This window comes from Oncorhynchus tshawytscha, linkage group LG26, assembly GCF_018296145.1.
Source record: "Oncorhynchus tshawytscha isolate Ot180627B linkage group LG26, Otsh_v2.0, whole genome shotgun sequence".
Classification (NCBI taxonomy): Eukaryota; Metazoa; Chordata; class Actinopteri; order Salmoniformes; family Salmonidae; genus Oncorhynchus; species Oncorhynchus tshawytscha.
In genome coordinates, this window is record NC_056454.1 from 2,259,203 (window position 1) to 2,273,417 (window position 14,215).

A 14,215-nucleotide genomic window follows, 5' to 3' on the forward strand; every position below is an offset into this window, starting at 1 on the left:
AAACATCCCTTGTCTTTGTGATTGAATCTGTATTCGACTGAGGGACCTTACAGATAATTGTATGTCAGAGGTACAGAGATGACGTATTAATAAGGAAATCATGTTAAACACTATTTTTGCACACAGAGACCATGCACTATATTATGTGACTTATTAACCACATTTTTACTCCTAAATGTATTTCGGCTGAAGACATTTCAACTGTTCACTTTTAATACATTTTTCTAAATTTTGAACAACATAATTCCACTTTGACATTGTGGGGTATTGTGTGTATGCCAGTAACAAACAAAACAAATCTAAATTTAATCCATTTTAATTTCAGGCTGTAACACAACAGAATGTGCAAAAGGTCAAGGGGTGAGAATGCTTTCTGAAGGCGCTGTACACCTAATATCAATAGATAGACTTCAAACCTGAATTAATCTGTCACTGTGTTAATTAAAACTTTACTGTCCATGCACATTTGGAATGTTCTCTTTGGCTTAACAAGGCAGAAAATACAAATATAACAACAACACATGAAATCCTGATAATTTGCTATCAGGAGCACTTCATAGTTCCATCCATCATGGAGACAGGCATTGTGTCACAGATTTATGGGTGGTTCATATGTGTGACTCATGTTAATCATTTCAGTCACAAATACATACTTGGCAAGCAACACATGAAATGACAATGCAATAGGTTGTGAAGGGTGGCATCAGCTTGGGAAAACACACACGTTGTCCTCTATTTAGTTCACTGTTGCAAAAGGAAAGGAGTACCCATTGCTGCACTGAAGGTCAGCAAGCAACAGCATCTTAAATTGTATACAAGCAGCTGCATAAAGCAAGCGGAGGAGTGGTGTGACATAGGAGGACATGGAGAGGTTTAACACCAGATATAATTGCATTCTGGATCAATTGCAGAGGTAGGGAGCTTGACTAGCAAGGAGATGCAGCAGGGTCCAACATAAGTGAGTATGACTCGCAATGGAGAGGTATGTGGAAACAGTGGGAATATAATAACAATATTGAGTTATATGTCAACTGGGCCGCACACACCACAGAAAGACATTTGAAATACCATGTTACTGAGCAATATTATCAAGTTAATAAGTCACACAATAAAAGGAGGCAAAATGACCACATGGTGGACCCCAAGTCAATAACACGTGGTTGCTATTCCTAATGATTTGTTTTCTTCTTCCCTGTGTGTGTGTGAATCGGTGCATGTAGTGTTTCCGCACTTTAGTGTGCCTTCATCAGTTTTACATATGCTTAACCTTGTTCAAGTTGTCACTGGTTTCCGTAAATTGTTAATTTCATGTTTTAAAACATTTCCTTCATAGCAATGGTTTACCTGAGATAAAACCTTTCTAACTTGGTTTCACAAAACACAACTACAGTATGTAGAGTTTACACAAATATTAGTGTCTTGGCTCTTTTTGCAGGATTTTGAAACCACTGTGAAAATAGACCAACTGGGAAGGTGATTTCCCACAGTCCATGTCCTACAATAAGAGCTAAGACGCTAATATTGTGTAAACTCTACATAGTTGTGTATTGTGAGTGGCACTGAGTAGGCTGATACCCCATTTCATGGGTGCACAATCCATAGGTTAGGCTGTACAGTGCAGTATGAATGTTCAATAAACGTAGTCTAAAGTCTTCGAAAGCCAAGTGAACAAACAGATCACCGACCACTTCGAATCCCACCGTACCGTCTCCGCTATGCAATCTAGTTTCCGAGCTGGTCATGGGTGCACCTCAGCCACGCTCATGGTTGTAAACGATATCATAACCGCCATCGATAAAAGACAGTACTGTGCAGCCGTCTTCATCGACCAGGCCAAGGCTGACTTGGTTTCTCCAATGACTGCCTCACCTGGTTCACTAACGACTTCTCAGTTCAGTGTGTCAAATCAGAGGACCTGTTGTCCAGACCTCTAGCAATCTCTATGGGGGTGCCACAGGGTTCAATTCTCAGGCAGACTCTTTTCTCTGTATATATCAATGATGCCGCTCTTACTGTGGGTGATTCTTTGATCCACCTCGACGCAGACGACACCAGTCTGTATACATCTGGCCCTTCTTTGGACACTTAACAAACCTCCAAACGAGCTTCCATGCCATACAACACTCCCTCCGTGGCCTCCAACTGCTCTTAAATGCAAGAAAAACGAAATGCATGTTCTTCAATCGATCGCTGCCCGCACCCGCCCACCCAACTAGCATCACTACTCTGGACAGTTTTGAATATGTGGACAACTATAAATACCTAGGTGTATGGCAAGACTGTAAACTCTCCTTCCAGACTCACATTAAGCATCTCCAATCCAAACTTAAATCTGGAATCGGCTTCCTATTTCACAAAAAAGCCTCCTTCACTCATGCTGTCAAACATACCCTAGTAATTCTGACTATCCTACCGATCCTTGACTTTGGCGATGTCATTTACAAAATATTCTCCAACACTCTACTCAGCAAATTGAATGCAGTCTATCACAGTGCCATCTGTTTTGTCACCAAAGCCGCATACACTACCCACCACTGCGACCTGTATGCTCTCGTTGGCTGGTCCTCACTACATATTCGTCGCCAAACCCACTGGCTCCAGGTCATCTATAAGTCTTTGCTAGGTAAAGCTCCGCCTTATCTCAGCTCACTGGTCACCATAGCAACACCCACCCGTAGCACACGCTCCAGCAGGTATATCTCACTGGTCATCCCCAAAGCCAACACATCCTTTGGCCTCCTTTCCTTCCAGTTCTCTGCTGCCTGTGACTGGAACAAATTTCAAAAATCACTGAAGTTTGAGACTTATATCTCCCTCACTAACTTTATGCGTCAGTTGTCAGAGCAGCTTACCACGATCCCTGCAGCTGTAAACAGCACATCTGTAGATAGCCCATCCATCCAACCAACTACCTACCTCATCCCTTTTTTGTTTTTCTGCTCTTTTGCACACCAGTATTTCTACTTGCACATCCTCATCTGCACATATATCACTCCAGTGTAAATTGACAAATTCTAATTACTTCGCCACTATTGGCCTATTTTTTGCCTGATGTCCTTACTTCATTTGCACTCACTGTATATAGATTTTTCTATTGTGTTATTGACTGTATGTTTGTTTATCCCATGTGTAACTCTGTGTTGTTTTTGTCGCACTGCTATGCTTTATCTTGGCCAGGTCACAGTTTTCAATGAGAACTTGTAAAGGTGACATAAAAAAAGTAGTAGATTGACTTTAAACTGTCTCATTTCATAGTGGTTACAGAGAACTGCAATTAGAGCAAAGACATAACATAATTTTGTTCAGTGGCTGTCACTGAGTAGGCTGATATTACATTTCATGGGTGAAAAATCCACAAGTTAGACTATACAGTGCAATATGAATAATCAGTATGCACAATAGACTGAGAAGGTGATTTCCCATAGTGAAATTCCTGCAGAGGCTAATATGTACAGTGAAGTCGGAAGTTTACATACACTTATGTTGGAGTCATTAAAACTCATTTTTACCTCACTCCAAAAATGTCTTGTTAACAAACTATAGCTTTGGCAAGTCGGTTAGGACATCTTCTTTGTGTATGACACAAATAATTTTTCCACCAATTGTTTACCGAAATATTATTTCACTGTATCACAATTCTAGTGGGTCAATAGTTTACATACACATACAAGTTGAATGTGCCTTTAAACATCTTGGAAGATTCCAGAAAATAATGTCATGACTTAGAAGCTTCTGATAGGCTAATTTACATAATTTGAGTCAATTGGAGGTGTATCTGTGGATGTATTTAGAGGCCTATATTCATCCTTGGGAGCAATTTCCAAACGTCTGAAGGTACCACGTTCATCTGTACAAACAATATTATGCAAGTATAAACACCATGGGACCACGCAGCCATCATACAGCTCAGGAAGGAGACACGTTCTGTCTCCTAGACATGAACATACTTTGGTGCGAAAAGTTCAAATCAATCCCAGAACAACAGCAAAGGACCTTGCTAAAATGCTGAAGGAAACGGGTACAAAAGTATCTATATCCACAGTAAAAAGCGTCCTATATCGACATAACCTGAAAGGCCGCTCAGCAAGGAAGAAGCCACTGCTCCAAAACCGCCATAAAAAAGCCAGACTACGGTTTGCAACTGCACATGGGGACAAAGATCATACTTTTTGGAGAAATGTCCTCTGGTCTGATGAAACAAAAATAGAACTGTTTGGCCATAATGACCATTGTTATGTTTGGAGGAAAAAGGGGGCGGCTTGCAAGCCGAAGAACACCATTGCAACCGTGAAGCACGGGGGTAGCAGCATCATGTTGTGGGGGTGCTTTGCTGCAGGAGGGACTGGTGCACTTCATAAAATAGATGGCTTCATGAGGAAAGAAAATTATTTAGATATATTGAAGCAACATCTCAAGACATCAGCCACGCTTCAAGACTGCTTCGATCACGTGGATTGGGATATGTTCCGCATTGTGTCCAACAACAACATTGACGAATACGCTGATTCGGTGAGCGAGTTCATTAGAAAGTGCATCGGCGATGTCGTACCCACAGCGTCTATTAAAACATTCCCAAACCAGAAACCATGGATTGATGGCAGCATTCACTCGATCCACTGCTTTTTACCAGGGCAAGGTAACCGGAAACATGACCGAATACAAACAGTGTAGCTATTCCCTCCGCAAAGAGGTCAAACAAGCTAAGCATCAGTATAGAGACAAAGTAGAGTTGCAATTCAACGGCTCAGATACAAGAGGTATGTGGCAGGGTCTACAGTCAATCACGGATTACAACAAGAAAACCATCCCCATCGTGGACCAGGATGTCTTGCTCCCAGACAGACTAAATAACTTCTTTGCTCACTTTGAGGACAATACAGTGCCACTGACACGGCCCTTCACTGCAGCTGACGTGAGTAAAACATTTAAACGTGTTAACCCTCGCAAGGCTGCAGGCCCAGACGGCATCCCCAGCCACGTCCTCAGAGCATGCGCAGACCAGCTGGCTGGTGTGTTTAAGGACATATTCAATCAATCCTTATCCCAGTCTGCTGTTCCCACATGCTTCAAGAGGGCCACCATTGTTCCTGTTCCCAAGAAAGCTAAGGTAACTGAGCTAAACAACTACCGCCCCGTAGCACTCACTTCCGTCATCATGAAGTGCTTTGAGAGACTAGTCAAGGACCATATCACCTCCACCCTACCTGACACCCTAGACACACTCCAATTTGCTTACCGCCCCAATAGGTCCACAGACGATGCAATCGCAACCACACTGCACACTGCCCTAACCCATCTGGACAAGAGGAATACCTATGTGAGAATGCTGTTCATCGACTACATCTCAGCATTTAACAACATAGTACCCTCTAAACTCGTCATCAAGCTCGAGACCCTGGGTCTCGACCCCGCCCTGTGCAACTGGGTCCTGGACTTCCTGACAGGCCACCCTCAGGTGGTGAGGGTAGGTAACAACATCTCCACCCCGCTGATCCTCAACACTGGGGCCCCACAAGGGTGCGTTCTGAGCCCTCTCCTGTACTCCCTGTTCACCCACGACTTCGTGGCCATGCACGCCTCCAACTCAATCATCAAGTTTGCAGATGACACTACAGTGGTAGGCTTGATTACCAACAACGACGAGACGGCCTACAGCGAGGAGGTGAGGGCCCTCGGAGTGTGGTGTCAGGAAAATAACTTCACACTCAACATCAACAAAACAAAGGAGATGATCGTGGACTTGGCTTAAGTGGACTTGGATCGTGGACATGGCTTAAGGACAACAAAATCAAGGTATTGGAGTGGCCATCGCATATTACCTGACCTCAATCCAAAAGAAAAATTGTGGGCAGAACTGAAAAAGTGTGTGCGAGCAAGGAGGCCGACAAATCTGACTCAGTTACACCAGCTCTGTCAGGAGGAATGGGCCAAAATTCACCCAACCTATTGTGGGAAGCTTGTGGAAGGCTACCCAAAACTTTTGACACAAGTTAAACATTTTAAAGGCAATGCTACCAAATACTAATTGAGTATCCCGCTAGCAAGACAACTTCCGGTGAAACTGGAGGGCACGTAATTCAAATAAATAATCATAACCATTATGGATATTAAACATCTAGTACATACAATTGTCTTTTTTCGGTTAAAAGCTTAAATTCTTGTTAATCTAACTGCACTGTGTGATTTGCAGTAGGCTTTACAGCAAAAGCATTCCATGCAATTGTTTGAGGACGGCGAACCACATCAAAATATTTTCCCACCGCCACAGGTTTTATAAATTCACAAAGAGCAATTAAATGTTCACTTACTTTTTGAAAATCTTCCTCTGATTTGTCATCCAAAGTGTCCCAGCTATAACATATAGTGTTGTTTTGTTAGATAAAATCCTTCTTTAAATCCCAAAAAGTCAGTTTCGTTGGCACCATCGATTTGAGTAGTCCACTTGTTCACCTTTCCAGGATAGGAACCCGAAAATGTACCCCTAAACTTTGTTTCAACAGGTCAAAATACATTTCCTTTTAACCCTCAGATACCCTAAAATGTAATTCAACTACAAGGTTTTATGCTGAAAGAAGTATGTTTAATAGGAAAGTGACATTATCAAGTGCGCATCCTCTTCATCACGCAAGCATGAAGAAATTTTTAATTAAGGTGTATGTAAACGTCCGACTTCAACTGTATGTAAACAATACATAAGTGTGCTCTGTGGGTGTCACTGAGTAGGCTGACGCCAGGGTAGTGGGTTCAATTCCCACGGGGGATCAGTACATAAAAGTACGAGAATGTTTGAATATCTTCCTAATATTGAGTTGCACACCCTTTTTCCTCAGAACAGCCTCAATAAGTCAGGGCATGGACTCTACAATGTGTCGAAAGTGTTCCACAAGGATGCTGGCCCATGTTGACTCCAATGCTTCACACAGTTATATGAAGATGGCTGGATGTCCTATGGGTGGTGAACCATTCTTGATACACTCTGTTGAGCTTGAAAAACTCTGCAGCATTGCAGTTCTTGACACACTCAAACCGGTGCGCTTGGCACCTACTACCATACCTCATTTCAAGGCACTTAAATATTTTGTCTCTCCCATTCACCCCCTGAATGACACACATACACAGTCCTTTAATTAACCTTTCTCCTCTCCAACATCTACACTGATTGAAGTGGATTTAACAAGTGACATCAATAAGGGATCATAGCTTTCACCTGGATTCACCTGGTCAGTCTATGTCATGGAAAGAGCAGGTGTTCCTAATGTTTGTGCATTCAGTGTAAGTCCCTTTGGATAAGAGTGTCTGCTAAATTACAAAATATATATATATATATATGCCCTAATACAGTTAAGCAGTCAAATATATCCACAGTGGAATTTCATTTGTTTTTCTGTTTATTGTTAAATTCATTTAATTTTAAATTATGTAACAACATTCCAACGTTTTTTTTTTTACAATTATCTATTCCAAAAATGCCATGATTACTCAATTTATCTGTTTAAATCTTTTTCAATGAGGGACTTTCCTTTTGAAGTTGAACTGCAAATTCCACTGTTGTGACTAATTGTTATTGCGGCTAGCTTATCATAGGTCAAAGACACAGGGGATTTTGATGCCCTGTCATGAGTTCATCACACTGCGCCTTACGTAATACAGATCTCAATGACTGGAGATAGACTGTCCATTTGTGGATTTTTCATCACAAACCCACCTGAGTTTTTGATGTCCAAATGCTCATTTCACAGTTGTAAATATTCGATTTTTCATCACAAACCCACTGAAAAAGAGTTTTTGATGTCCAAATGCTCATTCCACAGGTGTAAATATTAGGGATGTCTGAACATTTGTTCACAAATTGTTCTACATTTGTTTAAATGGTAGTTCTATCCTTGAGCAATGCTGAATATATTTACAAACCATGGAATTATTTGTTACTTAATGCTTTGTTACTTATGCTTGCATATGGATGATGGTATTACTTGTGAAATATTTTTGAAATATTCACAGATCATGGTTTTATTTGATTAAAAAAATATATATTCACAGATCATTGTTTTAGTTATAGTAGATCCGTGTGTGCATAGTTAAGATGAATGCGCACACAGATCGTGGGACATTATACTGACAAAATATCAACACTATTTTACCACCGTCATCTCTTATATTCAATCTTATATGTCGTTCATTTAGAGGTGCGTGATATCCAAGATACAGTTGCCTACATACCTTTTTTTTGATGACAGCAAGACAAAATCAAATAGAACGATTAGAACTTCGACTAATTCCAATAAATGTATACATTTTCAATATTTTTCTTGCTTTGGTTTTTGGTAATTATTCCACCACTTCTAATACCCCAATCAGACTGAATTATGCACTTGGATCCTGAAGGGGTGAAGAAACACCCACACCAAGAGAAAGGATTTTGAAATGGTTGCAGCAGCCCCAAAGTGCAAACGAGAGTTTGACACCCCTCTATTCTGAATATGGATGGAATAGACGAAAAGCCAGGCTATTCACTGAGACAATGAACTGTAGTCCTTCATCCCATTAGTGGTCTACTGGAGACCACAGAGCATTGTTAGACCGTGTATCACTCTCCGAAGCGGACGTATAAGCCAATGGTAGGTCTTGGCAGTACTTTCCCTCATATTAAACACAGCTGATGGTTGTGCTGTAAGAACTTCCCAGCATATTGTTGTTGTGGTGGAGAGTTAAGTCCCTGTGGATCTGAGCAGCCATATGAGACATTGTGGTTTTATATGTGGAAGTGCATGTGTGTGTGTGTGCAAGTGAATTCCTCTCCAAACAATCCCCTGTTTTGCATTCATCCATAAGCTGTCTGAGTATGTAGTATAAAACATATACAACAACAATCTGCTCTACAGTACAGTAGTATACTGATACATACCCATTTGAGGAATGCAACACTTCAGTTAGCTTAGTGAATATGCTTTATATTGCTATGCTTTATACACTAAGTTGGGAACCCCTGGTCTATATATTACTTATATTTTATTCTGTTATATTAATTTGTACTTTAAAATATATGTATCTTGACTGTGATCAGGGCAATTTAAGTGTGTCTTGTCTGTGTAATTAACCAAATAAGAACTACTGATTTCATTTGCATAACACAGCCAGGTTTCCTATAGGCTGCACAGACCAGCAACATAAATAAACTCAAACTATGCTATTCTATTCTTTTCAAAATACATTTTATTAGTATTATAATGTTTCTTAGGACCTGTCTAAGCACATTTATAAAATATTTATTTGTGATGGTGTATATTCAATGGATTCATTCAAATAGATGCCCACCCACATTGACACAACCCTACTGCAGTCACGGTGCCGGCATGCGTACGGGATATGTAAAAGACTTGTCCCGGCAAGAATATGGTCAAAAATCAAGTTTACAGGCAACATTCCGTAAAGTCTGTCTGTAAAGGGTATAACACTGGTCTGCCCAGTCCATCTCTCTGTCCCACAGCTTGATTGGGCTAAACAGGGTTTGCTCTATTTGACGGTCTTATCATATCTATCACACTGACCTCACCTTTCCCCTCTTCCCCCCTTCAGTCGCCGGGTTACTGCAAAGGCAGCCTTTCCACTGAGCTAAAAAGGGGAACGACAGAAAGGAGGGTGAGATGCTAAGTGTGGTATCTGACCTCTCTGTGTCAGTGTCAGCTGATCTGGCCTCTCACTCCTCTTCTGTCTCTGGTCATCAAAGCCCCCCCCCCTCTCGCTCTTTCTCTCTCTTTGTTTTCTCTCACTCCTCGCTCCTCGCTCCATCCATCGCTTCTCTCCTCTCAATTCTCTCTCTATCTCTTTCTCTCTCTCTGCGCTCTCTGTAGTTTTATTCTTTTTAATGAAATCTATTCTTTAATTACTGCCACCATCTTCTGGTACGCGTCCCCCACTTACATTATAATTTATTTGCCTTTCAAGTGGGCACTTAAAACGTCTCTTTAACCATTCACCCCAGAGCGGTCTGCACTGAATGGAGAAGACTTAATTTGGGTCTCAACAACCACCCCCTGTCTGCACCCTGCCTCCCTCCTCCACCCCCTTTATTTTTCATTCTAATTTCGCTGTTTGCTTTTTTGTCTCCCCGTCAATATGGGCCTTGTAGCTTTTTGTCCCCCCCAAGTGACGTCCCGAAGGAGCTCTGTTCCCCCCCAATCCACACAACTCACACAGGCGTTTGCATATTCCTTCTTCCCTCTAGCCCTCTAGTCCTTTGTGAGATATTGTTGCTGACCAAATCTAAACACACTAGCATTGAGGAGACCCCCACAGAGTACCTGAGACCAACTAAAGACCTCAGAGGACTAAAACCACCTGAATTGGCTTAAATTGCCCTTCTCTAGCTGCATCATTCCCCTGCTCTAGATTAGATCCTCTGATTAATACTGCCGGGCATTCGTAAGCATGGTCGACAGGATTAAGTGGCTATTGAAGAGGAGAAAAGAGAAGTCTTCTGCCCCCCTTCCTTTTTACAAGGAGCATATCCCCCTCTTCTCTCCCTTTCTTCTCGCTCTCCTCCTCCAGGCTAAAAAGAAAGCCCTATCTATAAATATGATCTCTCAGATAGGGCCTTGGAGGCTGAGGGAGACTGCAGTGAGAGCGGAGAGGCTGTTTCCTACTGTAATTAGATATATGTGATCCTAATCATTTAGGCCATTCATTAGGGCTAATTGTTTGAGCAGCCCGAGCGACAGAACAAATAATTAAGATGCGACGCGTACGTGCTGTTTGCCATAACTGTGATTATCGGGTGTGACTGACTGACAGAAAAGTGTGTGTGTGTGTGTGTGTGTGTGGTTTTTCATACGTTCGCGAGTGTGTTTTTTGTGTACTTGTGTGTGGGTGAAAAAAACACGTTCTTACTTCTAGGCAGCAGAGCCTATCTAAACATGGCTAAATTTGACTGATTGTGAGTAACTGCTTGTCTCTCCTTGACTCTGTTTGTATAGCCTAAGACCCTCCTCTGTTTGCTAGAACTCTGATTACAGGACTAGGCTAATGAGTAGCACACATTATGCAGATTTGCTGTGTTGTACAAATCTTCATTATGTTGTGGACCTTTAAATCCCTCCCCTGCACACAAGCGTGCATACACACACACATGCATGCACAGCCGCACAAGTAAACACACACACACACACACACACACACACACACACACACACACACACACACACACACACACACACACACTGTCTTTAAAATGTGCATTTAGCATTTGTCTTGTGATCTTGTCACTGATAATGGATTTCAAAAGGGTCGTTTCCCAGTGTAACTTTCCCATGATGATGATTTTAATAGATGCCTCGTTATTTCCCAGCCAACTTTTTAAGAGTGTTTCCCAAACAAGCATGTAGAGAGAATATTCGCTAAGTGCGTTGTTACACCATGTGTTGATACTGATGGGATCGAAAGAAAAGCACTGTTACTTTTGGATTAGCTTTCTCCATTAAAATCTTACCTTACCACCTATGGTGGCATATTACCCAATAATAATGCACTAAATCACAGATTGGGCACATCATTGCGCACATGTTGTCACCCATCATGAAACACATTGTGGCTAAAATTACAGACAGTAGCCTAGTCACAAAATAGAACTCAATTGATTAAACATTAAGTTTATTTAAATATGATTGAAATCGCCTATATAGGCACATGTACAGTGCCTTCACAAAGTATTCATACCCCTTGACTTATTCCACATTTTGTTATGTTACAATCTGAATTCAAAATGGATGAAGTGGATACATTTTTTTCTCACGCATCTACACACAATACCCCATAATGACAAAGTGAAAACATGTTTTTAGAAATTGTTGCAAATTTATTGAAAATGAAATTTGGAAATATCTAATTTGCTTAAGTATTCACACCACTGAGTCAATATTTTGTAGAAGCACCTTTGGCTGTGATTACAGCTTTGAGTTGTCTTGGATATGTCTGTATCAGCTTTGCACATCTTTGAGGATTTTCTCCCATTTTCCTTGCAGATTTTCTCAAGCTCTGTTAAGTTAGATGGGGAGCAGTGGTGAACAGCAATCTTCAAGTCTTTCAAGAGATTTTCAATGGCATTCAAGTCTTGCCTTTGGCTGGACCACTCAAGGACTTTTTCTGAAGCCATTCCAGCATTTTTGTCTGTCTGCTTGGGGTCATTGTCCTGGTAGAATCCCCCCTTAGCTCTTAGTCCTCCACGTGTCTTTTTGCAAACTCCAGGGCTGCTGTCATGTGCCTTTTTCTCAGGAGTGGCTTCTGCCTGGCCTCTCCCAAAAAGCTTAGATTGGTGAAATGCTGTGGAGACTGTTGTCCTACTGGTAGGTTTTAGCATCTCAGCCAAGGAACTGTGTACTTATGTCAGAGCGGACATTGGCTTCTTGGTCATGTCCCTGGCCAAGGTTCTTCTTGCATAGTTGCTCAGTTTGGTCGGACTGCCAGCTTTCAAAACTAGAAATGTTTTTCTACCTTTCCCCAGATATATGCCTCATCAATATCACTAGATCTCTGAAATCTACAGACAGGTCCTTGGACTACATGATATCTATCTGATATAGACAGGTGTGTTTCTTTGTAAATCATGTCCAAACAGTTTAACTGGCAATAGTTGGGCTATAATAAAGTTGTAGTTGAAATTGGATGCACCTGAGCTCAATGTGGAGTGTCATAGCAATGGGTTGTAAAAACTTGTGTAAATTAGATATTTCTGTATTTCGTATTTAATACATTTGCTAAAATATCTAAAAACAAGTTTTCACTTCGTCGTTATGGGGTATTGTAACACAGCAAATTGTGGAATAACTCAAGTGGTATGAATACATTCTGAAGGCTAGGTTTTCATTTGAAGCACAATTTTATCCTTCACTTGTTTGTAACAATTGCAAATACTTTGGCTACTTTGTATTTGTAGTCAACTTCGTTTTTGTAGTCAACTTCGTTTGACATGTTTCTACGAACTGTAATATAACTTTTTTGACTTTTCGTCTGGACTTAGTGCTCGCGCGTTGTGCATTTGGATTACTGTACTAAAAGCGTGAGCAAAAAGGAGGTATTTGATCTTTATTGAACAAAACAAACATTTATTGTGGAACTGGGATTCCTGAGTGCATTCCGATGAAGATCATCAAAGGTAAGTGAATATTAATAACGCTATTTCTGATTTTTGTGACACATCTCCTTGGTTGGAAAATGGCTGTATGTTTTTCTGTGGCTAGGAGCTGACCTAACATAATTCAATGGTGTGATTTCACTGTAAAACCTTTTTGAAATCTGACACAGCGGTTGCATTAAGGAGAAGTTTATCTTTAATTGTGTGTTCAACACTTGTATCTTTTATCAATGTTTATGATGAGTATTTCTGTCATTTGATGTGGCTCTCTGCACTTTCACCGGATGTTTCTTTGAGACAATGCATTTCTGAACATAACACACCAATTTCAAATGAGATTTTTGGACATTAAGAGGAATTTATCGAACAAAACACACATTTATTGTCTAACATGGAGTCCTGAGAGTGCCATCCGGTGAAGACCATCAAAGGTTAGTGATTGATTTTAACGCTATTTCTGTCTTTTGTGACACCTCTCCTTCTTTGGAAAATGGCTGTATGTTTTTCTGTGCCTTGGCGCTGACCTAACATAATCGCAAGGTGTGCTTTCGCCGTAAAGCCTTTTTGAGGCTGGATTAACGAGAAGTTTATCTTTAAAATAGTGTATAATACTTGTATGTTTGAGGAATTTTAATTATGGGATTTCTGTTGATTTGAATTTGGCGCCCTGCAATTTCACAGGCTGTTGTCGAGGTGAGACGCTAGCGTAGCCCAGAGAAGTTATCGGCAGTCACAGTCAGACAGACAGCCTAAACATCTTGATTCTATGTTAATAAAGTGACGTGGAAGGGCAAAAAAGCATCTAACGAAACACTTTGGCTGCTCTCAGAGTGCACTGGATTACTCGTGGATGTGCAAATGTTTATAAGCGCCAAGTTACTAACAAAGGCTCTGGGAAACACCTTGGCTACTAAAGATACATTGTAAGAAGGTTCTAACGATGATCGTAATGTCATGAATGCTCTGGGAAACTAAGCCTAGGTCAACACAGCTCATTCACTTCAATGGAAACGAAACGGAAAAGGTTTTTCAGTGAGGTGCAGGGAAGGAAACCAGAACTTTCACTTAATAAATGATCAGGAATGTCCT